Source organism: Corvus kubaryi, unplaced genomic scaffold, assembly GCF_017639235.1.
Source record: "Corvus kubaryi isolate FWS band 111438036 unplaced genomic scaffold, C.kubaryi_AGA036_p1.0 37334, whole genome shotgun sequence".
NCBI lineage: Eukaryota > Metazoa > Chordata > Aves > Passeriformes > Corvidae > Corvus > Corvus kubaryi.
Window position 1 is genome coordinate 13,449,392 of NW_024581108.1, and position 25,892 is coordinate 13,475,283.

At 36.7% G+C, this 25,892-nt stretch overlaps 1 protein-coding gene and 1 long non-coding RNA gene across 3 annotated transcripts in view; one reads left to right on the plus strand and one right to left on the minus strand.

Moving 5' to 3' along the window:
• ADGRL2 (adhesion G protein-coupled receptor L2) overlaps positions 1-25,446 on the minus strand; it is a 384,708-nt gene extending 359,262 nt beyond the window's left edge. Inside the window, exon 1 of the mRNA XM_042030361.1 lies at positions 25,302-25,446. The gene's annotated coding sequence lies outside the window, so the exon portion shown is untranslated. The remainder of the gene's footprint in view (positions 1-25,301) is intronic.
• The window catches only part of LOC121665726, a 64,338-nt gene that overhangs the window by 13,398 nt on the left and 25,048 nt on the right, over positions 1-25,892 (plus strand). The gene's annotated exons all lie outside the window — the stretch shown is intronic.

Genomic DNA, 25,892 nt, shown 5'->3' on the forward strand with positions numbered 1-25,892 from the left:
TCTTTGTGATTCCAAGAGCTTTCCATACTTGTTCCCTTTTGTCTTTGAAGTGTCAACCCAGTTCAAAATGGGCTCTGGGACTTCAAGGGACTGACAACCTGATGTGACAAGTTCCACATACAATTAAAAAGATATATTGACATGTGCAATCTCTTCTGTGTGTGAAAATAGGGATTTAACAGTAAATAATGAAATGTGTTTAGTGTTTTAGGAGATTCTCTTTCCATCAGCTGCTTGGGAGATTGAAAAGGACTGTGAAAAGCAAGGAAAGAAGGCAAGACAAACAAATGTTTCACAGTGCTCAAAGTCACAAGCAGCTATGCTGATGCCATGTTGAAAGTATTTCAGCCAGAAAACCTTCCCCCACCTTATTCTCCCAGCTGCATTTTGTCTTGTGAAGGAGAAGTTTACTCTACAAGTTATCAGAAAAGCAAACAAACAAGGAAGTTTACACAAAAATCAAGGGGAATGGAATGATAGGACAATGACAGAAAACAACAAAAGCAAGGAAATACACAGATAAATGTTAAATGCACCCTCTGGACCCTTCCATTTGTTTTACAACAGCTAATTTAAAAGACTCCTCCTTCCTTACTTTCAGGATGCCTCCTGCTGTGTCAAGGTTTGAAGGCATTCAATACTATTTACTTTTAGTACTTGGTGTGGATTTCACCAGCACTAATGGATGCACATTAGGGGTGGGAGAAGACTCTTCGCAAAACCTCTGTGGACAGGACAGAAGCTGACCTGGTGGAAAAATCTATGATCCTGTTTTTAAGACTCAATTTTACCACAAAATTCCTGCACAGACCTGGATTATATACTTCATCTTTTTTTGCTTAAGCTCCCTATCTCCATAGCAGCAAGATAATACTTTTGCTTGGTCTTTGTGGGTGAGATTTTCAGTATCACTGAGAATTAGCTTGAAACAGAGAGTAAAATCTCCCTGGATTTTAGCAGGAGGATATTATTTGTATGCTTTCATTTGTATGCTCAGGTTTTCCCCAACTGTCTGTCTGGATCATAAGTGCTTTGGGTCAGAGATATTCAGTGTATGTATTTCAGTTGTGTTAACCCTAATTCACACAGCAGAGCTCTGATTTTGGATGGGCACACCAAGCACCAGTGAATAACAGTAATTGAGTGGGGAGTGTGGGCCACTAGCTTTCAGCCAGGAACCTGGGGTACTTGGTTGGGTTGAATCTGAATGAAAGGCAGATAAATGTAGCCTTGGATTCTTTCCTTTTATTTGTTGGATCCAACATGCAAGCATGGACTAGACAAATTCCTCTACTCTTTTCTGCATAGTAGTGAGAAAAATGGGAACAGCTTTGTGCATGAAGAAAATTAATGGGCTTGGGATGTTATTTTCAAATTGTTGTAAAAAGTTTTTCATAACAACACTTCTTTTACAATTTTTTTTGATTGCTCAGGAATATTACTTTTCTTCTTTAGTGAAAGGTCACACAACTATATACTGTCTCTTAAAATCAGTGAATGCATAATGGCTTCTTCTGCTCTAACAGGAATCATTAAACAAATTCATAAATCAATGAAGCACACCGATGCATTACTTTAATTATCATTTTTGTTCAGACGGTTGGTTTATGTAATGCAATTGTTTACTATGTCTGAGTATTACTTCAGAGGAGCTTGACTGGATCTTCATTTCAAAATCTATTCTAATTTCTTAAGCATTTTTATGAAACTAGCAAACACTAAGCTATGGATTAGACCGAAGAAATTCAGTTAAAGGAAAAAATTACCCCTCCTCCACTCCTTTTTTGGCATTTTTTATGAGATAATTTTAAACATTCTTGTCATTCTGTGTGTTTTCTTAGAGATGAGTGCTATCCTTAGATTTTTCAGTTAAACCTCCGTAACAGTTTTTAGGCATTACAAAGCATTACATGTCATTTGACAGGCAGTTTATGGGTTGCGCTTCAGTTTATGAGTTGGCCTCAACAGTACCACACTTAGGGTATTAGACGTGACCAAACAGAAAATAGTAGACATTAATAGCATGAGGAGCACTGACATTTTTCTTTGAAATACAAGGAATAATGGGTTAAGATGAAATATTATAAAATTCATTTTCTTGAAATAATATTTTTCCTAGCAGAGTGGTACAGAATAGCTAAGTGTTTAACAATCATGATTTATGCTTCTGGCAAAATCAAGGGCTTGTCTCAGAAATAATGAAATTAAAACACCTTCAACAACCATTATTTGGATTATTATTTATTTCTCATGTTTTCAGCTTTTGGGGTTTGTGTTTTCACAGAGAAATGAAACTCCCATAATATGATAACCTTGGGCACTGGGGTTTTCAGAATAAAATAGAACTAAGAATATCATGAAGTCCCTGTGATGGGATTTACAAGCGCCCAATGGCCTGGATGAAGTTAAATCAGGCAGCAAATTAGGGCCCTGCTCAGGGTATTGAACAGCAGGAAGTGAGGATATTCCTCAGCCAAACAGACTTTGAGATATCTGAGTCAAAGACCAGGATTTCAGGGGAGCATAAAGGGGAAATCTGGGCTAGAGGAGGGAGGCTGAGAAAGGCTGTACATTTACAGTGTAGAACAAAAGACTGCATTAGATGAACAGATCACCTGGCTGAGAATGAGCTTTGCATTTATCCCTGAAGACAGTATCAGGACAATGCTTTTGTATCCCTGTAGTCTCTCAAATTGGCTACAGTAGGACATTTGTGATTTTCAGACCTTCAAAACTGAATGGATTGAAAAGAATCTGTGGCTTTTCTCACCATGTATCTCATAACCTACATATTCCTTCAATGACCAGGCATGAGAATGCATACTTCTGTCCTATGTCTTTTTTTGAGTAAAGAGTAAAAATGTCTTTAGTTTATTTTTAGATGTTTAAATGAGAAATGCTATCTAAGTTTCTCATTAATATTAATATGAGCCACATATTTATACCAGATACAGGTCCCCTGAAATCTGTATCTCCCTATATGCTGTACAATCCATCTTGGGATTTGAAGCTAATAAATAGGTAATAGGACAATCATATGAGCTTTGCTTATTTACAACTGTTATTAAAGTAATTAAAAAACAGTAGTGAGGACAAGAAGAATATATTAAACCATATTGCTTTATAAGTGAAAGAAAGCTGCTTCATAAGATGACTGGAAAAATAAAATGTCATGTTTAATCACATCAGGTCTAGGTCTACCAAAATTATTGGAGTTTCATTATAAATTACTATGGCTATGGCTTACTGTGTTCAGATTCAGTGAATCTTGCAGCTTTAGGAATAGTATTGTATTTAAAGGGTTGTATTTAAAAATCATTGCTGATAATTTAGAAATTAGATATAACACAGAAACTTATTAGCAAAATTTTAAGAAAAAGTAAATCATTACACTGTTTTAACTGGTGTGCCCAGATATCCTTGTTGTGATCTGGAAGTTAAAATATTTAGGGATTCCATTTCTTTTGTATAGTGTGACATTTCAAAGAAATCTTTAATTTTGTCAACACCCTCCCCCCCAAAAAAAACCCAAAAAGACCTCAAGAAACAAACAAACCCAAAACCTCCAATAACAATTCAGCAGTGTTAGTAATGCATTTTCCCCAAGGTCTTATAAACGTCCACTGTTCCACGTATGTGGAACATACGTGTTAGTGTTTTCCCCTTCTAGTGGCATGTTGCATCATAGATTGAATTATACTATTGCACGGGCTGGAAGTCTCAGGGTGTCTCCAGAGGCTAGAATTTGTCTTGAAGAACAACCATCAACACAAACTGGTTCCTAAGCTGTACCTCAGCAGTACTTACGATTTAATAGTTGAACTTCTCTACTTTTTTGTCTTTGCCCTTTCTAGAGTATGACTTTTGTGCTGATCAGAAACTAGCCGAGTTGCCCAAACACATGGTAATAGGAGGGGCAGAAACCTGACGTTCTGCCATACTCAGAAGCTTCTGCTCCAGGATGTGAATGGCTGGTGGTGTACAGTTTCTTTGTCTATGTGAAACTTTTGAAGTACCATAAGGGTGTTCTTACTATTTTTAATGATTTGTGGGAATCCGTAATCAAAATCACAATCAGTTGCTGATGTGCTCCATGTAATCTTAATTCAGAAACATGCTATCATTAGTTGTGTTTTGCTGGCATTAGGAAAGGAATCTTTTCAGCAGATACCACATCATATATATCAAAATACTTGTGACCAAAATAAAATAATGTACCATTTGAGCTTCAAAAAGGTAAAGGGAGTTGTCTGCAGATTTACTTATGCCTGATTTTGCTGTATATTACTCTAAATTATTCTTCCATACAACTTTCTCTGAGATGTATCTATGTGCCTGGGCCTCCAGAAAAATAACCAGGATCAACCCAGCTCTCTTTTGTTTCTAGATTTAAGGTTGTATGTCATGTCTCTCAGCAACAACCTTTTTCCCTTCCTTGTAAGGAAAACTTCAGTGAGGGGTTTTGTTCATAAGACAGAGGAATTTTTAACTTCTTAGGAAAGACACAGCAAAAGCCATGTTACAAAAGGTAATGTTATGAAACAAATGAGGACAGAAGTTACACAAATCAAAGAGAACATGGTCAATACTGCATTTTCAAGTGACTTTTTGGTTATAAATCATTTACTGTCATCATATGTCAACCTAATCCATCCATAGACCCCACTTAGAAAGATACAAAATGCCTAGAACTTGAAAGGAGTTGAAAATTCATTGCAACTAGCATGAACACATTTGTTCGTATAATTTGACTGCCTGCAAATTGAACAATTCACTGTTTATCCTAGATCTCTTTATCAGTTTTATCAGCAGAGATGGGTTTGACTGTAGAAAAATGTGACCTTGGACCATAAATTAACTATCTGGTTTTATGAGCAGCAGTTGCAGTGATCTTTTGGAGGATAAGGGGTATCTGTTGTTGTTCTTGTGTTCTTAGGGGTTTTTTTTAAATATAGTTATTTCTTGAGCACTGCAAATGTGATCAGCCCTGTACTTTACACCAGAGGGCTGTCCAACAGGACTTCTGTTCTTGCATGTGCAGTTTGGGCCCACAGATTTAGCCTGCTTATTTACCATGTCAGAACAGATTTTCCCTCTTCCTTTGCCCTCTTAGACTGTAGTTCTTTGTTACTTGTGGAGGCAGTTTCGCTCCTCAGTGAGCCAGTCAGCGACATCACCCTCCTCTGCAATGTTCCTGCAGCTCCCTGTTGAGCCTAACTCTGAACCAAAGCTGGGAGAGATATACACATTGTTCATATTATTACTGTTCCATCTCAGTAAATAGCCATGATGCTGGAGAAGAAAATGAGAGCATGGCCAGTTGTTGAGGAGTGAACTAGTGCAAGAAGACTGCACCCCCGGAATGATGAGGTCTGTATGGCACTGATGCACACAAAGCAGCTGAGAACTTACATGGGGGGAGTTTTCTCTGCACTGTTTTCAAAACACGTTCATGTCCTAAGGGCAGAGCCTGCTCTCCAGATGGAATATAGTGAAGTAACAGCTTCAACTACAGACCAAACAGCCTAATGTCTTCTCCAAAGCTATCCTGATTTATTTATTTTTACAAGGTTTTGATTCATTTTGTTTGAGTGAAATGGCTGCTATTTCTGCCTTTGCTCAGTTTGAACATGTTTTAATAGAGGATTAGTCTCCTCAGGCAGGTGCAAGGAAAGTGCTTACAGGGTACGACAGTGAAAAGAACCGGCCGGTAGGGAACAAATTCTCAACACGTTGTGGTATAATAAGCACATTTAAACAGAAGTGAATGTTTGACATTTACATTTCCCTGTCTCCTATACAAGGCCAGAACAATGTTCTGAAAATATAAAAGTGGTGGAAAATATTTTGCTTAAAACAAACAAACAAAAAGAAATCCCTTTAATTTTTTAAGCCTCCAGCCCTGACAACTCGTCATGGGAAAAACTGGGTGCGCTCCATCCCTAGGGACAACTCTGTTCTCAGTTGTTCCACAGATCAGCTCTTGTGTCACTTTGGAGAAAAGACACCTGCTCCTGTCTCAGCCAGTGGTGAAACAGCTAGCACTATTAAAAAATTAACAAAACTTAAAAGGAATGGGAAAAAAGAGAAAGTGAAATTGATGAAAATTAGAGACTGGGGATAGGAAAATTATAAGAGAGGGGAAAAATTAATAAAGCCTGTGTTATTTACTCTAATTTTCTAAAGCCATGACTAATGCATAATTTAAATATGTTTAATTAATTAATCCAGTAAATGGATACCTAGCAATTTCAAGGAGCTAGCAAATAAGCTAAAATAGATTACATTATCAGAACAGGCAGAGAGCATTCCCAATAATATCTGAGCTAATTTGTCTGTTAAATAACACATCATTTTTCCACTTCAAATTCCCCCTTAAAACCTGTTTGCTCTGTTGCACCTGTGAATGGTAAGGCTTGTGGTTTGCAAGGAATGCTACTTACTGGGTTGTTGAAATTTGTCTCATTGTCTTTTGTTTTATACTGTTTGTACTATCTTGCACTCAAACACAGCACAGGAATTTTTCCAACCTGTTTAGAAGGATTTCAGCAGAGTGGGCTTCACGTAAGAACAAATAGTATGCTTGTAGACAGCATACTAATACTACTAAAAAATTAATAAATAGAATGGCATTGAGTAGCTCATACTTTGGTTTAGCTCTTGAAAGTCACAATCATAATTAAAGATAAATTTTCTAGTTAATTTTCTAAGAAAAGTAAAGCGTAAGAGAGACTTTTAATCTCTAGGATAAATATTACCTGCAATATTTTCATTGTCTTAACATTTTTTAGGAAACTGATGTGTATGTAAAGAAAAGAAAGAAAACAATAAAAATGAAAGACTTGATATCTCTATGAACAAAACTAATTAGATGAGAAAAAGCTGGTCTGGTTGTCTGCCAACACTTATATTTAACACAGATCCCTTTAGGCTCAGCTAACCTTGGTTTTGATGATGGAAAGAGAGAAATAGAGCAAAAAAAGGGATACAGTTTTTTGTCAGCAGAAGTGATATAGGCACTTGTACAGGAGCAGTGTCATGGTGAGAACTGTACAGAATGAAAGTGAGGATGTCTGAATAAGGATGCTTTTTGACCTGCATATGAACCAAAATGCAACTAATTAATAATAAAATGACAAAGAAAAGTTTTGTATCAAAAAGTAGTGAAGACTTCATAAAGAAGTTTAATCCCATCTGTTTCTCTCCCAGAAAGATTAAGATAAACTCAGAAATTATTTTGATCCTTCTATAAAGTCTTAAATCTTCCTAATATAACTCAAAGCCAATTTTGGCTTAAATTCAAAAGGCCAGTGTGTATTTTTCAGTTGCTGACATCTGAGTATCTCATTAGTATGTTGAAATTATGACTCAAATGACTGTTTTATTTGCCTAAGTGCTGATTTAATAGACCAAATCCAAGATTTGGCAGTATTGTCAAGGCACCCATGTTTGAAAAGTGAGTTCTGACATGGAATTGTATGTGACAATCTTTGTGCTGCTGTTCAGCGCAAGCAAGCCTTCAATCTATCCACCATGGCAATTTTTACATCAAAACCTGGGGAACTGTACATAGTCAACCTATTAGATGCTACAATGCAACCAGGTTTTGTATTTTGGTTTTGTTTGGTTTTATTTTATTGTTTGGGGATTTTTTTTCAACTTATTTTACATTAAAGCATTACAGTTTGGTTGGTTTTTTTTTTTTCAATTTTAACTGTTCCTTTATAACCAAAACTTCATTTCCTGGGTATAACAGCTGATGTGAGTTTGAAGGAAGAAGACCAGAGAACAGCCCTATAGGTAGCAGAGGAAGTGAGAGAGACCAGAAGTTTAAAGGGTCCAGAAAGAATGAACAAAGGAAGAGTTAAGGGTACCCTGAATGACACATTTGCTGATGACAAGTGGATGACAACTAATGAAAAGCTGTTAGATAACCACCTTACATTGAATCTTCATTCTACATATAGGAAACTATTGAAAAGGCAGATTTTTAGGTTAAAATCTCTCTCTCTTAATCATTGAAAATGGAACTGACGAATCTGGGAATTTTGGCTCTGTTGCTAAATATTGAAAGATCTATTGCAAATTTAAAAGAAACACCACATCAACAACAAACAACAAAAACCTCAAGACCTCCTGTTATGAGAAACTCATTTGATATTACCAGAAAAAATGTTTGAAAATACAGATTAATTGAAATGTATAATATCCTTCTAAAGTGAAACTGAGCTCATTTTGTTAATAAACAGTTTATCCTTGTAAGAGTGTTATAGTAACGTGGCACAGCTTTGTGGAATAGAAGGCTCCTTCTCTATGGCTTTTCTATTATTATTAACTGCAAGAACACATAAAAGGTGCTACATTTGCAAAGTATTATTATTCAAACCTATCAGTGTTAAAAATCCTTTTTAGCTAATTTGCCCTCACAGCTTGAAACACACTGGCAGTTCTTGAAGTGCTGGTGTTTTCTCTAGACAGCCTTTGGCATAATTCCAACAGTGATTCTGACCCTTAAAAGACCTGGGACTTCAGTGAAGGCTCGTCAGTCACACCAAACTGTGACAGATCTGTGGTGTGGGCAAATACCACGGAGAGGCTCTGATGCTGTCCTCGCACTCATTTTAACTAACTCCCCTGAAAAGTCTTGGGTCACGTTTACAGAGCAGTGACACTATTGTTTCAAGTTAAAGAAAAGATGTGGTTTGTTATTTCTTATATGCACAATGCAAAAGTGCCTTCAAAAAGTGAACATCTATTTGTCCCTATGAACCAAAATTACAGTGGGATACGCAGATATTTGAGCGTTCAAATGTGTGCATGCAAAATCAGAAAGAAAATAGACATGTTCCTCAAGGAGACGTTTTTATTTTTGAAATTGATAGTGCCTATTACGTGCAAACTACTTTGCATTTTTACAGTTAGGAAATGTCAATAAATCCATGGCATGTAAAAGGGCACTGCTACTATGGCAGTTATTGGAATTCTATACTTTGTCAAATACATGTACCTCTTAATTCAATAATCTTTAAAAGCAATACTCATTGTGGTTTACAGTATGACACCTGACCTTTTGTTAATGTCAAATACCATTTTGCTTTAGCATGGAAAATTATTATATTTCTATAAATATAATCATTATTCTTGGGGAAAATGTATTAAATAGAATAGGAAACTGATCAGCTAATCAATTATTTCACATGACAATGATTTTATGTATTATTGTTGACATTTCTGTAAGTACCCTAAAAAGGCCCTAAAAGAGAACAGCAACTCTGAGTCAAAATTCTGCCTGTAATACCGGCCTATTAGCTGAGAGTGGGTGAAAAAACAAAAATTCTGTTGTGCTGATTGGCAAGAAGAATGTAGCATTAAGTTGTTTTTCCAGCCAAGCTTGATAAAATTTCTGGCAATGCTTATACAATATGTGGTTTGGACCTCTCCTTAAAGGTAGCTAAGTACAGTTTACAAAATACCTATTTAGTTGTCATAGATATGTTCAGTTCTGCCTTAAAAGCAAGCTAGCCACCAGGGAGATAAAGAATTCAGTTCCACATCATTAGAAGATACAGATTTTTTTTGCTGCCCTAAGCAGATATACTTGCCATTGAATGAAACATATCAGTTAAGCTTGAATCCATGGCTTGACCAGTGTATTCACGTAGATTATCTATCAATATATGCTTATCTTTTCATGTTGACAGGATAAATCACATTGATTCATGTGACCATTTGTGTTAGAGGGAGAATGGAGGTTAAAAAAGAACTCTGAAATGTATTCTTTATGTATCTCTATGTATGTAAATATGGCAAAAGATTCATTTCTACTGAGCAGCTGGATTTTATTGAACAATCTTGCACAGAAGTGTATTGTCCTTTTTGTTGGGATAAACCAAGGCAGAATTTTGGCCTGTGGAAGAAAAGCAATGCACTTCCTTTTTGTTTATTATGTGCCTCCAATGGTGCTTCATGTGCCAGAAAATTATTCTTTAAATCGTATTCTTCTTCACCTTCCATACTTGGCATTGACATTGTTTTCTTTATGAGGTAAAGTGTAGAAAGATACAATGCAGTCTTAGCATGGCTTAGCAAGAGAGTGGTGCCAGATTTAGACTTTGTTTATGGTATAGTTCTTCTATGAATATGCAAGCAAAAATCAAAAGACTCTCCAGCTTGTGAAAAGGAATTCATTATGAAACCCCACAACAAACCTAATGAGAACTTTAACGATTCCTTATTCAAACATTATATTAGAGGGCAAAAGAGTAGCAGAGATGAATCAGTTGCCTTACTAATGTGTGAAATAATGGAGACATCAGCTACATTCATGTGTATGGAGAACATGAGAATATTTTGGAATATTTATGTGGACACTTTAGGTTATTAAGCTTTTTGCATGTTATTTATAAGGAGGAAGATGGGTTAAAAACTGGGAGTCAGAATAGAGCTGTTTGAAAGAGCCTTTCACCTCCAGAAGTTTCTTTGCTAAAGAGAATAGAAGACTCAGTCACCTAGACAGTAAGTTTTAAAAATGAACCACCGTCCAGAGAAGAGAGAATTTTCCAGAGACAGCATTTTACTACTGCTGTTACAGACTGCTAAATTTGGCCTGGACATTTTGCCCCTAGACCTTCAGTAATTGAAATGACCAATAGAGGCTGTGGCCGTAGCTTCAAAAAAAGCTGTGTTGCCTACTTGTAATTCATTGCTGGTTGCTTAGCTTCCCCTAAAAGTCAGCTCCTCATTTACAGTTGATATAAGTCTTTCTCTAAAGGCTGGAGAAAAGGTAATGTGACTTATGAACCTGCTTTTCAGGACACAGACAAAAGTCTTCTTCAAGACCTTACTGAATTGGTTGGTGCTGTTTTCCATCACGGGAAGTAACTACCCCAGGGCTCTGAGAGAGGAAGGAGGTCATGTGAGCACTTTTCAATCCATTTCAGACAAAATGAGCTGGGTTAGCTCATACTCACCTTCAACAGTCCATTAAAGCTTCTCCAGTTCATTTTGTCTGTAATGCAAACGAATGTGTGCACAAACTCCTCCACAAACAGAGCTTGGAGGCTGGCAGCTTCTGGTGGAGTAAGGTGACAGACCACTGGGGAAAAAGCCATTTTCCATTGCTTGCTCGGGAATGCTTTCTCATGAAGTCTACGTCAAAGCAAACAGACCATTACCTTTCATGCAAGGCAAGCTAAAGTCTGTCCCACTGAGGCTCCCTGAGATGGTTTTGTAAAGACTGGCACTCGGTGGAGAGCCTTTTAGAAAAGTCAATAGTTAACTGACAACCATTTTAAACAAAAGTTGATAATGAAAATTTAAAAACCAAAAAGTGAATGTTTAATGAAAACCTTACTTGCACCTTAATATGTGTATAGGAACGCAGGTGGATTTCTACCTGATTTACTAAAAGATACATTTGAAAGTAAACGCCTTTGAAAAAAACGAGGTATTTAATTACAATAAATTAATGCAAATAAATTACAAATGCCAGGATTCACTGAAAAAATCAATAAAATCTCTGACATTCTTTAAAAAAATGCATGGAATATCTGAGAACTATGGATCTATCCACTGAACATTTTCAAAGAGTGAAAGATAACAGGGAATAAGAAAAACACGGAAAGTGCTCTGGATAGATGAATACAGAGAGCACTTTACATCCTTGACCACAACCTTACAAAGCAATGATGTTTGATGGTACAAGAGTGGCTTCAGAGTCTTTGGACAGAGCCATATACAAGCATTTAATTTCAACATCAGGTTTAAAAAATACCTGGTATTTCACAAGAATCTTAAACCTATGTTTTTGTCTAATAGGGCACTAAAGTCTGTATTTAACTTTTATCAGATGAATCATTCTGTACCCTGCTAGTTTAAGCGAATAAAATGCTTTAGTTGTGGCATTTGGGCCTATAAGCCAAATTATGAAGACTGCTCAGGCCCAAATAAGTTATTGGGAGGGGAGCACTAATTTTAAGATATTGTAACGTTTACCATGACATCTTTTTTCAGTTAAAAATTTATCTCTCCTAATGTGAGACAATGAAGTATGGGAAGAGATAAGGAAAGGAATATGACACTGGAAGCCTAACTGGTTTAGCTTAAAATTCAGCAGCGTCTACTGCTTTGCTGAAGGAATGTAACCTGCTGGTGACAGCAATCACGACTTGACAGAGGATCAATCGCAAGAGTTACAAGTGCTTTGCCCTTTTTCTGATATGTGACAGTTCTGGAAAACAGCATCCTAGATAATCCCTTGTGGAACAACTTTTTGGATTATCTCTAGTGACCCTAGTTTTCCTACACAAACATAAATGTGCTTCATATTATTAGCCCCAGTTAGGATAATAGCCTTGGTAACAAAGAGGTGCAGAATAACTGAGGAGCTTTGCTGTGCTTGGCAGATACAAAAGGCACCTTGAACAAACAGTATAAAACAACAACAACGAAAGTGTAAAGCTACCTGCAGCTGCACTGTGCAGCTCTGGTGGGAGCAGTTTTACTGACTGTGAGGAGTTTGATTCACTCCTTGCATTTCTTCTGTTTTCAGCTGGTAGAATTTTAATGAAATAGCCAGTTTAGTTTCCTTCCAAAATTCACACATTAGTTTAAAATTGGAATACCACAGCTATGAGCCAGACCTCTTTTACTTGGCCAATGTTCATCCTGTAACTATGTAAGTGGCTCCTGCATTAGCAAAGTCTTCCATGCCCAAAGACTAGGAGGAGATTTGGAAGATTAGGATGCACAAAGTTTTCAAAGGATTTTCCAAGTTTGATATTTGCACCTGTGTAACTAGCAAAGGACAAAGTTTAGCCCTTAATATTATTTTATCCTGGCAGCATTTTAATATATCCTGGTTTGAATTTGCATCAATTCCTAACTCCTTAACAGTTTTAAATATGGTTGTGACTTACAGCTGAGGTCACCGAACAATGTTAGCTAAACATCCAGAGTGTGATATTTTATTACAGTTAAGCTTTTTTAAAAACCAAGAGGAATCTGTGAGGAAAATACTAGAGATGGAATTTTTAAAGTCTATTTGGCTACAAATTCATATAACTTATTTACATATATTTTAAGGATATTGATTCCAAAGAAGAACTGCACCCACAAAGAGAAAACCAAGTTAAAGGCTAATGTGCAAATTGCTTTAAATACTGTAGTTGCTGTAATTACATGGAGCATTTTACAAGCAACTAGGGACTGCTTTGGATAGATGACTGAAATTTAATCAGTATCTGGCACAGATTGCCTTTCTTTCACACCTCACATTTCTGATGTACTATTCTAGGGGAACCTGCTAGAATTGTGAGCCTTTGTTATCACATTTATCTCTCTATGCAGCTTCCAGAAGAGTGACTTTCTCAGATCTCACAGAAGATATGGGTCTGGGTCCTTTTTCAGGAGCATATGTCTTTCTTTTCATTTTTTGGCAAAGTTCATTTAACTACCCAGGCTCAGGTTTGTAATCACATGGAACTTTATGTATGAAGTACAGAAAATACTGTTAATGCTGCTACCTGATACTACAAGATAAAGGAAATCAAGCACAGCTCTTTGTACTCACAGGACGTAAACACTTGTGCTAAATCTTTTATTAAATACAACTTATTTCTTCTTCAGGCTTTATTTTATTATTTGTATTAGCTGTCATGAAACTGTCAGTTAAAGAAAGGGGGCCCCAAATGATCTATGCCTTTTAAAGCCAGAAGGAAACAGAAAATAATTAGATATGGTAAATGTGAAAATTGATCTATCTGAAGAGTGTGCAGTTTACAAGCAAAAAATCAATCAGTTTACACCATACAGATTAAAATCATGTATCATTGTTTTTAATGGTTCAAGATGTAAAGGTCTGAAAGTCTAAATAGAATTCCTGATGATTACTTTTATTAAAATCCTAAGTGTTGGAAGATACACAATGACTGTCTAGATACATTACTATATTATCTGCTTTGTAGAAACATAATATCCTTTACTTGCTGCTTGTTTCTAAAATCCTTATTATTATGCCTAATATACTCTGTCCCTGGAGTAAATTAAAGCATTTCCTTCTTTGGTACTGTACTTTCCTTAAAGTTGGATTCTTTAAGGGGATTCTTTAAGAAATACAGGGACTATGCTGTGGCATCTGAGTTCTGGAGATAAATTTATAGCTGTTTAAGATCATGAAAAATTGCCCATTAAAACAGTTACTATTTGACAAATAACAACATTTGTGTTTAGCCTGGATATTTATCAAGCAGACAGAGCACTTATTCCTGATGCCTGAATGAGGGTCTGCATGAACAAACTTATTAATCAGTTGGGGTCTGTTTTTAAACTACCTGTCTTATTTAAATAGAAACCACCTATGTGCACTTTTGCATGTATTAATACTGCACTCCTGATCTGATAGCACTGGAAAGTGCCTGTGTTGAGGTGTCATAGCCATGGGCCATACCACCAACAAACAGTAAAAACTCTGGTATAAAAACCCTGTTTTCTTTTTCTTGAGAAATGCTTGCACTCTGTTTGGATCTAAAACTAGGGATCTGCTGGATTATAAATGTTGCATTTTGTCTTACAAAACCTCAGATCATGGTTATATTTGCTCACACACAGTGTCTGTGCTGTGCCACTGAAGTCAATGGGAACACTGCTACTGAACTCATTAGCTTTTCAGAGGTTGGAAACTGATTCAAAGAACACTTTTACATTTTAAAGTTCTAAACTGAAAATGGGCTTTGGAAAATTTCATCATTATTTATGAGTGAAAACTTTCTTTTTAAGCAAAACATTTTGTCAAAATCAAAGATGTTCCAAGCAACTTAGTTATTGAATGCACAGGGGAAAAAAAAGGAAGCTTTGCATAGGTCCCAGTTACAGAATCTCCTATTTTCTATTAAGGGATCAGCTTAACTAAAATAAAGAGGTATGGATAAGGCAAAAGTTTCTAAGGAAAGCTTTGTGGTTCATCATCCTACTTAATTTCTTTGAGGATTATGTAGGAGTTGTTAAATTGTGTGGATTTCTGTTCAAACTGAACACAGTAAGAGACTATTTCATTTCTGTTTACTGTTCAAACTACTACAGGTATAGTATATATGTTAACAGCAAATGATGAATTTGGCTCCTGTATTTTATTTTATGTATTCTGCATGCAGTATCAGGTCTGTTTCTTAAGGACAGGTTCAAAATCCTTGGAACTTGTTTCAAAAAGGAATGAATAATAAGTATACCATTTTTATCCATGAATAATTATAATCTGTGTTTGGAGACCATTTATTTTTCAAAGCTGTATACAGATATTAACAAAACAATAATCAGAACATCCTTGTGTGTCAGGTTTTACATATAGCAAAATGAGAAAAAAAAAAAAAGAAAGAGATATAAAATACAGTGCCTAGCACTTTAGTGCTGTAACTGGGATGTCAAGCTACTAAAGTAATGCAAATAACAATAATAGTATGGGAGAAACCTTTCAAGTTTGAGTCTCTAACTGGCTTGATTTTCATAGGTTTAGACTTCTGAGAACTCACAACTCCCTTTGAAGTCAATTGAAAATGTGAGTGTCAGCACACATTAAAATCAGACCACTAATTTGGATGGTTAAACATGAAATTTAAATTCGCAACTTTAAGTTTGGAAAAATTCACCTAGGGGACTTTTCCAAAGATACCTTGTAAACCAGTGTTAGACCTAGGAGATTCTTGATTTTCAACACCTTCTTTTCACAGAGATTCCAGCACAGACACAATGGACTAAGAAAATCACAATATGGTAGATCTGTGCAGCTAAAGGAAGTTGGAGTGGGCAGGGAATATTGCACCATAGTCCAGATACTGTAAGGACAAGAGAACTTTCCCTTCTTCACAGAGCAGCCTAATTACAAAAATAGCTGAGGCCATACTGCCTCATGGAGAGGACCCTGAAGAATTCTGGTCATTTTATATAAATTCCTCCTCTCACCTGCTTGCATGTTACGTCCTACCATGTTACACAGAACTGACTGAAATAGCTGTGTCTACAAAAATCCTGTGGTTTAGCTTTGTTTATACTTTTGAGAAGTTATGCACCAGATTGTCCTGTCCAGTGTCCTTAGCTCACCTCCTCAGCCTCAGCAGAGCATGAGTAATTTCTCTCAATTCTGGTTGTTACTGTGCAGATATTACTGGGAAGGGAGACTATGAGGAGCATCTTCCTCATCAGCTGACAGCCACAGGACATGGTCACACTACAGAAAGAGTGTTCCTTCTTCTGTAGGATTTCCTAGGTTTGGTGGGGCAGCCAAAGTTATCTTCTGTGTTAGGTCTGCAGCAAGACTCAAGAACTAATGACTTGAGCACACTGTGAGTTCCTAATACTGAAATAAGGGCTGGAGCTGGTGAATTCTGTCTAGTGCCAGCTGTCTATGTAGGTATGTCTCAGGCTATGTCTACCTTAGTAAGCACTGCCACTCAACAGAAGTCAGTTTGAGGGTGAACCACCAAACACTGAGAACTCAACACCCATGTCATGTGTTTGAATTTGGGCTAGGTGTGGCTTGTTCCTGTGGTTTGGATGCCCATGACTGCTCAGGTTCCACCAGAGGCATTCCTGAAACACATCCTCTAGCTTAGTGATACCCAGAAGGAACAAGGCTAATTTTTGTCTCTAGGCTGCAGCTCAGTGTTTTGGAAGGATGGGGAGATTTCCTTCAAGAGTGAACTGGTGATTTATGTGTCCCCTCATGGAGTACAACCTCCATGCTGGTTCTGTGCCTTGGTACTTCCAAGGCCAGCATACATCAGGAGTTTGCCCACAGTGGAACTCTCTAAGGAAGGCACTAGTCAAATACCTCAGGCTTAGAAACCTATGAAGGAGAAGTAATAGAAGTTGGGAGTTACAGTAAGATAAGCCAGGTTATTACAAAGAATTTTTTCATCCTTTTAATGATCAGGAACAGATCCTACAATCTCACGTGCTAAGTCCCATCTGAAAGTCCTACTCATACACAGCTGACCTTCGAAGGGTGAAATAAGAGAGTAAAGCTATGGCTGTACTAACATTGCATAAAATCTAAACAATATTGTAAATAAAGAAAGTTCTCTATGGCTCAGTGTATTTCCATTGCATTTTGTGAGAGAATGAGGCATACTAATGTCAGTAAAGAGTCAGCTTGTATTGTGATACTTGCAGCTTTAATTATGAGCAACTCCAATTCTCTATGTTTACAGAAGGGAGATTACCTACATGTTATTTAAAAACCATTGGGTGTAAGTTTATAGTGGTAACAGGCAAGTCTAATTTTCTTTCATACTTAGGATTTAATAGGTACAGAATGCTGCCCAAGGGAAAAAAAAATGAACAAGTAGTAACTTGATATTTATTCTACACAGACGTGAAGAAAGCTCGCAGAAATACACTATGTCTGAAACATTGACATGTATAACTATTTTAATTGTAATGTTGATTTTCTAATAGACTATTCTGCTATGGTAGAGCTTGAAATAGTTGCAATAATTTCCAGACAAAAAGAAAAAACACTCCAAAACTAACCCCCGAATCCAAAAGACCACGGCAAAAAAAAGGTTTTTGGAAAAGCTTATGGTGGAGTCATAAAAACTGCCCCAAGTTTATACAGTCCAAAGTTGAAAATATAGCATGATCATTTTGTATAATAGATGATGCCTTTCCTAGGCCAGATTATTTGTTAAGTAGGCTCTTGTACCTCTGATATTTCTTGTCTATGCTGGAGAATATTTGTGAAGAATCCTCAGATGTTTTCTAGTGCAGAGATTCTGAGCCCTGCCGGTTTGACTGCAGAAAATGACCAGGAATAGGATGTAACAAATAGAGCAGTGGTGAAATCCTAAAATCTCCTTAGCCCTCCTGGTCACCCTGTGTCTGCAGACACAAGAATATAAGCACTGTTACTATTTTTCATTTTTTGCAGATGTAAGTGGCAGTATGGTCAATGTCAGTGATTTACCAAGAACATATGGAAAGTTTGTGGCAGAACCAACATGTGCAGTGCAAGGTTATCCTTGCCCTTAGTTCAGGCTCACTTGCACCTGGATCTCCTCCTGACACTAGATCTTGAATGCCTGACTCATCACAGATTATTTCATGTGCTCAAGCTAAAGTCTACATGAATCATACAAACCATTATTTTAAATTAACTTCTCTATTTTTACAGTGGACAATTTTTATTCAATCAATATTTATATGCATAGTAACTGTATTTGGTGCCTCAGTTCCTTTTTTAACATTAGAATTGTCATTTGTGTCACATTTTAAGCCAAATTAAATTATAAAAATACTCAGTTATATAACTACCAGCACCATAGTATTTCTTCTTATTGCAGCAACAAACAAGGAGTATACTGGAAAAAAAATTGTGAATCTCATTTCTGATCCTAATGAAGCAAGTAACCCATTATACCAAGGTTAATTTGTTGACTCATGATTTCCACTTATCCAATGATATACTGAATCATATGAACAAACCTCTACATCTAATCAGTTTTTTTATTGAATCCTGACCTTTTATGCACCTTCTTCTTGATTATGAATGACAGTGACCTTTATCTAATTTAAAACACACATACTGATGCAAAAATATGCAAAGTACACATGTAAATTCTGAATTAAGATGAAGATGTGCATAATCTTCCAGGGAGAAATTGCTTTAGAGAGAGATGTTTATATTAGCGCCAATTGAGGGTATATGGGGAGAAAAAGTGAATTAGTCAGAACTCAGATGGTTTTGGAGGAACAGCTGCAGAGATACTGAGGACTGTTTAGATTTTCTCTGCTTCTATTTAGAATCCTGAAATGTCAATATAAATATCAACTTTTATTATGCTATTCAGCTTTTTACAGCATTCATGAAATGATCAAAATGCTATAAAGTCAGATAAAACACCTTTTCACCTAAGGTTTGACAAACTGTACCTCAGTATTCCATTTATAGTTCACTCAAAATACATAATAGTAATTTTCTGCAACACAAAATCTGGGTCAAATACACACTATTATAAAAAGTGTCTGGCTCACTTTGCCATTTGCCTCATTAACAAGGAATGGTATGGGCATCATTTGGAAATGGTCTTTTTAGTTCAGGATATAATTAGGAAAATGCTGAAAAATAAATAAACAAATTTAAGAGGAGTGACTCTGGGTGAAAAAAGAACTCCCTAACTTTCATTTTGCTTTTCTTCTGCTCATCACTAATGGGTCTGCACTGGAATTACTACAGATGAACGCACAATGGGCACAGTCTGAACCACTGTGTAATCCTATAATCTACTCTCTCTTTTCACAAGTCATCCTTTCCTCTGAATTGCTGTGAACCCAAGTTGTACATCTGCAGCTTTGTTCTAGCCTCTGTATTAAAAAATATGTGAAAAAAAATATACAGAAAATTTGCAAAACTCAGTGTAAAGACTGTCAAAGCACAAATCTAACAAACACATTCCTCTGAGAGCCTCCAACCAAACAGTACCTGGCATTAGCATGTACTTTCATGATTAACAACAGGGGGTTGTCAGACTGCTATTTCTGAAATAAACAGATTTATCCTGACAGATAATCAGCAGTTTGCACTACCTAATACATGTTACTATCTACCACTGACATCATTACATTAAAAGCACACTTAGTATAATCTTTTGTAGGAAATTAAACAGGTTTTATTATACACTTCTGGTGATTTTTTTTGTGGCAGTTAGAGGGAAGGTTGGTGAAGAGCCTGCAAAGTTAGAGAAAACATCCATAACAAACAATGCAGAGAAGATCCCCAGAAATGCCATGTTGTATTTGTTTTTTCACAATCTATTAATGAAATTTCTAAATAAAACCAAATGTTCTGACTGTAAACCACGTCTTGTAGTTTTAAGCAATCTTCTATCATGTCCGTGGCTGTCCCTCATATTACCTCAATACTCTTCAGTGTCCCTCTGTCTGCCTGCCCTATACTAGGTTCACATAAAAGCTTGCCATGGAGCATGAACTTGTGAAACATTTCTGATCTTGCCACTTACATACATATTTTTGGGGCTGGCAGGTGGACTTTGGGAAACAATCAAGCAATGCCTGCATAGTTTTCTGACAAGCTCAACACTTACCTTTAACTTTTGGACATCTCTTTGTTGACCATCTCTTCCTCCCTTGAGAAAGGAGGCACCAGGTTCCATATTACTCACTGGACAGAAAAAGCAGAAACTTTGGAAGCTATGGAGGAAACATGGAACAAAGTCGCTTGAACATGGGATGCCTGTAGATCCTCCCTTCCAACCTGCCTGGTCACTCACCTAGCTGTTTCTGGAGTGATCAAGTTTGGACTCAACATGGGCAATGAAATTTCAATAAGAGAAACTAAATATACCTCCCCTATGTGTGTGTGTGTATATGTATGTATGTATATGTATGTATATCTAATATATGTACCCTCCTCCAGATAAACAATTCTTGCCTCAGTTGTAAGGGTAATGAGAATTATATACTCTCAGATTCACTGGAGAAAATACTGAAATTTCTTCCATTTTCTAAATTTTAGGTTGCCAATTGACATTATACTATTACTGTTCTGTGAACTCATGTAGCATAGCCATGGCAAAGACAAGGAACAAAAATTGCACGGGGACTGTTACTTGACTTTAACAAGTATTGCATCTTCTTCCTTAGAGCAAAATTTCTAGTCACAGACTTTTCTGCAGGGGCAAGTCAGATATCAAAGTCCTGGCTCCAGAGGCCTGTTGTGACTCGTCTTATTTCTCCAGAGACAGAACCTGTATCCCTCTCTCAGTCCTTTGTCTCATATGGAATAAATTTTGTCTTTTCTGCCTTCTTCCTTCATAACTTGGCAGGAAGAGAAGTAAGAAATAGTGTCTAGTGACTGAGGGATTTTTATCCATTTACACTCATGCATTTTCACGTGCCATTCCCCCAGTGATAAAAAAACCAACTACCCCCCAACTAAAACAGTAGAACTAAAACAGTGGGAGGGATGAAGTTCCTTACAGGATGAGTGTAACCTTTAAACAAAGAAGTGGCAGCATCACACACTTTAAATGCATCTTAATTCCTATGTACTCTTTGTCTCCTATAAAACCTAGCTTTTGACAATTATGTCTGTATTGATCAAGGAACTTTTACCCTCCTTTTTCCCTGTATTCTTTGACAAAACCTTTCAGTTGCAGTTGTTAAAACTAATGCAGAATTTTGCCACAGATCTTTTGCCTCAGGTACACTGGACAAAAATGCAGCATCTGATACTCTGATGTGGAATGGAGAAATAAATGTTAATCTAACCAAGTGATTTCAGTGGTTTATTTTGTTTTCATTTTTAAAAGTATTGAATTCCTACTGACCCACATTCTGTGTATTTTTGTACTCAGTGATTTTTGAGGTTGCTTAGATTTTCGTTTGCATTAGATATTTTGTGTCCAAAGGTCAAATGAGCATTGCTTTTGAGTCAGATGCCTACTGGCTGCATTTCTAATACTTAATCTTTTCACACTGAGAAAAATAAAAAAGTGGGAGGCAGTTCAAGCTATCCCAAATAAAGAGACAGAAGTAAAGCAAGAATTACTTTTCCCGTGTGGACTGCTCTTGCTCATTTCTCCTCAAGAGATAACTCTCACTGACATAATGTCAGATAACCATGTTCAGTGTTTCACAGACTTGCCATTTAAAGATTCATTTCCACTCCACTTATTTTCTTTTTATCAGTTTCTCTTTTTGTGCATTTCATCTGTGAAAATTTTCATTTAGACTCTCAGAACAGGTATTTGGGAAAGAGGGAAGCAAAAAAGTTTGACTTGACTTAAAACACCTCTAGAAATTATAAGGAGAGCAAGATAGGACAGAAGAATGAGTTATCATGAGAATAGTTGTTTGCATAAAATTCTCAGCTCTTACTAAAGCTTAGTGCAGTTCCTGGGGAAGGTGGATATATAAAGCCTCAGGTTAACTTCAGTCATTACCAAGCATTTTACATCTGCTGAAGAATTCCAAACATATTAAAGGTTGTCAATCCAAATCTTTAGACCAAAATAAATAAATAGAAAACCAACCAACCAACCAAATAAATAAATAAACAAACAAGGAGCAACTTCAAAGGCTGTCAGTAGGCAAGTTATAGATCTGATTCAGCTTTTAACCCCTAGAGGTGTAAGCACACTTTATCTGCAAAAGATATGCGATGTCTGTACTCTGCAATATTACATTTTAATAATCTGCAGCACAAGGCAATAATAAAAAAGGAGAATATGATATAATTGTGTACATAATTTGATGAGAAGCTGTGGGGAACATAGTCTTTCTACACAATTATAGAAAATACTAATAACGAATCCTTGAGGACTTTGTTGACAATTAAGTTTCGTATTTTTAGCTATGTATTTTCTCAAAAGCTCTACAACGTACTTTTTAGGATTCCCATTTTTTTTTTCCTCCTCTATAGAATACTTCTAAGGTGTTGTTTAGCTGAAAATTGAAGCCAAGGCATTCAAGAAGTTGGGTGGAACTTAGTAATAATCTCTAAAGCATTCTTTTAAGATGGTAAAACCAGCAGAAAAGAGCCTGATGGGAGTAAGAACCCTGCATTGTACCCAGCTACGAGCTTTACTACGTCCTGTGGATCCTGCTGCAAGGCACAGTATAGCAGAGTACCAGATAACTTATCTAGAAGAGAGGTTTGATTGAGTTACTATAGCAATGGCAGGTTTGCAGAGGCAGAGGGAGGAACCACACCAATGGGAAAAAGGAACTGGCTGCAGAGGGTCACTGACAATCTTGTCTAGAAAACTCCATGACATAAGTTAGCCTGAAATGAAACATAGGGTCTCACTCCTTTGAAAGTTCACTGAAAATACGTTCAGAGGCCTTGATAATATTTCATTTCAGCCTGATTTGATTTCATTTAATTCGGTGTATCAAGGAATTAAACTGAGTTGTGTCAAGTAAACCTGGTGAACTTAAAGGAAACTTGAGTACATAATTTGGAAGTAACTGTATGAACTGCTGCTGCTGACTCACTAAGGACCACTTTTGTCCCTGTGAGACATTGGTCATTGGGTAAAAGATGGAAAAGAATCAGGAAATAGCTGTCTGCTGCAGCAACATTTTAATCCACTTACAAAAAGTCTTTCTTGGAAAGGCCTTTTTCATATCTCCAGTGGTGACTCATCTAATCTCATCTCTGTATATTGCTAAACTCCACAGGGATCACCTTTACTTCCCAACTTTACCCTGGCCAGAGATTCAGTCAGACAAAAGATCCTTAATGTCTTTCCTTAAGTTCAGCTCACTTCTCTAAAATGCATTTCCCCTCTCTTTCACAAAATGAAAGAGGTCTTTTTTTAGAAATGCTTTCTTTTTTCCCCTCCTTTTTTGTTTTCTGTTTTTTTTTCTTCTGAGGGATGCAGGGTGCCTGTATCAAATGCTTCTTTTCTGTAAATCAAATTTTTTTTGTGTGGAGCAAGTTGAGTTTCTGGGAAGAATGTATTTGTTTTTTCCTGTCTAGAAAGGATTCTCAAATTTTACTTTTAAAATTCATATGTCAAAAATACATGTTTGTTCACCGACATTAGATATGTGCTTGTTCTCTCTAATATTACTCAGAAAACTCTGCACTTGAAAGAGTTAATAAAAATTCTAATTACAGGATAAGAAAGAAAGGTCAGACTCCACTTACATCATTGTGAAGGGCTTTTATTACACACTGCTATAAAACATATTTCTTTTTTTCAGTTGCCATCCTCACAGGGTAACATGCATACCAATGGGATCTCCAAAATGCCATGAAGCAAAAGATATTTATCTGCTAAATTCTATGTACAGTAACCTTACAAATGCCAGAGAAAGAAAGATTGCCCTCTGCACAGTAATACTTGTGTAGATGTCTTCTTTATGCTAACAATGACAAGGCTCTCTAGGTTTCTACTGTACTCCAAAATCAGAATGAATTTTCTTTTCAAAAAGCAGACTGTATATCAAGGAGAAAAGATGCACATTTTAGGCACTAAAATACTTAATATAGAGAGAAAATACTCTCCTAAAGCATTTTTAGTAAAAATATCTAATCCAGAAAGGTAAAATGAAAATGTATGACTCAAGTGTTCTTGAAGCAATTAGACAGGATATGTTTGGGAATATCTCTCTGTCCTGGCTGGTCAACTAAATTTTCATTTTGAACTCTGTTTGAAGCCTCACTGAACTGTTATTTGATTAACTTGACTATGCTAGATAGCAAGTTATACAAAAGCAGGGTGGCTCCAAATCTAATTGCTGTCATTTTTTAAATCCAGCTGTGCAAAACAACAAACAAGAACTTTACTGTGGGACAAGTACAAGTCAGAAAAATTCTAATTTTTGCAATATATTAGTCTTCAAATCCATTACTTGTGATTTAACATATCCAAAGTTGTTTATATAGTTATTTATATAATTATTATCAGCCCTAAATTCCGACAATATATTCAAAGAATATATATTAATAAATGCAAGATTTACTGTCTGCTTTCACAAAACCAGTGTGTGCTGTCAGATGTATTAGTGCAGTATTTCAAGTGATGTATGCTCAAAGTTAGAACGTAACTAATGACGTAGTGACTTAACTTTCCTTTCTTAAGGAGTTTTTTAGGAATCACATTCAAATAGTTGTTTCAGAGTTGCACTTTGTTTGCAGAGCAAGCACTGCCTATTCAACCTTTCTAAACAATAAATATTAACAGATAATAGTGAGGGTTTGATTTCATCACTTCTGCTGGCAATTCTACTAACTATATGTTTATCTTGTGGTCTAAATTTATGACAGGCCCATTTGCAGTGAGGCCTGCAGTTTCCTTGTTTACAACACTGCAAAGTAAAAGGTGACCTTTTTATTTTTGTTTAAAACCTTTCAGCAGTTTGTTCTGCTCCAGAGATAGCACCTTAATAAGGTTTCAGGCCAGAAAGCTCTCTTGTTTTCTTTTGTGGGGGTACAGTTCACTGCATTTACTTACACAGACATTAGAAAGCATTTTTAAAACATAATACAAACTTGGCTGAAGACTACATTTGGAGATTAGAAAGCTACTGCACTGAGATCCTACCTGCTATTATGAAAAGGAAAAGAAAACCAGGGGGTAGAGGATACATAGCTGGATAAATAAACAGAAAATGAGCTGTTTAAACAGTTTATCTATACACACAAGTAATAAAAGCATCAGGCACCTGGTGCAAATCTATTAGGACCTAATTCTGACAACAATATGCATCATTATAGTGGGATCTGATAAAGAGCAAACACTGGAGGCATTACATGTCTTTAGAAGAATCAGACTTCCTACCTTAGCAAGAGTGATAGAAGGTAAGTCCCCCTTTAAAGAAAGTTGTAAGTAAAGCCAGGCAGCAGTTGCAGTGAATTGAGTCCTTTCAGTCACTGTATACATGCAGTAGTTCTGCAATAAGGGAAAAATATAATGGGAGGAGCAGCTGTGAACGAGTGACCTCCTGAAGCTGAGTTCTCTTTGTGAATCGAGCACTGGGAGCCAGTGCCTCTGATTTGCATGGATTATCTCCACTTGAACAGATACATTTAAATTAACTGGCACAGGGGCACAGGGATTAAAAAAAAAAAAAAAAAAAAAGAAAGAAAGAAAAGGAGAGGGGGGAAAAAAAGGAAGAGTAAGTGGGTGAGTGAAGGAGCGCGGGCAGCGGAGGAGAGCGCGGAGGGCGAGCGGCGAGCGGGGCGCTCGGCTGGGTGCGCTGGCTCGGCAGCGCTGCGGCTCGGAAGAGCTACAGCTCCCTCTTCATGTCGCAGCCGTAAGACGAGGAAAGCTGTCATTATGGTCGGGTTTAAAACAGATTCCCCCACCCCCGCCCCTGCTCCCCCCAGCTTATGATGGTCCATTTGATCAGATTTCTACAAACACTTAATA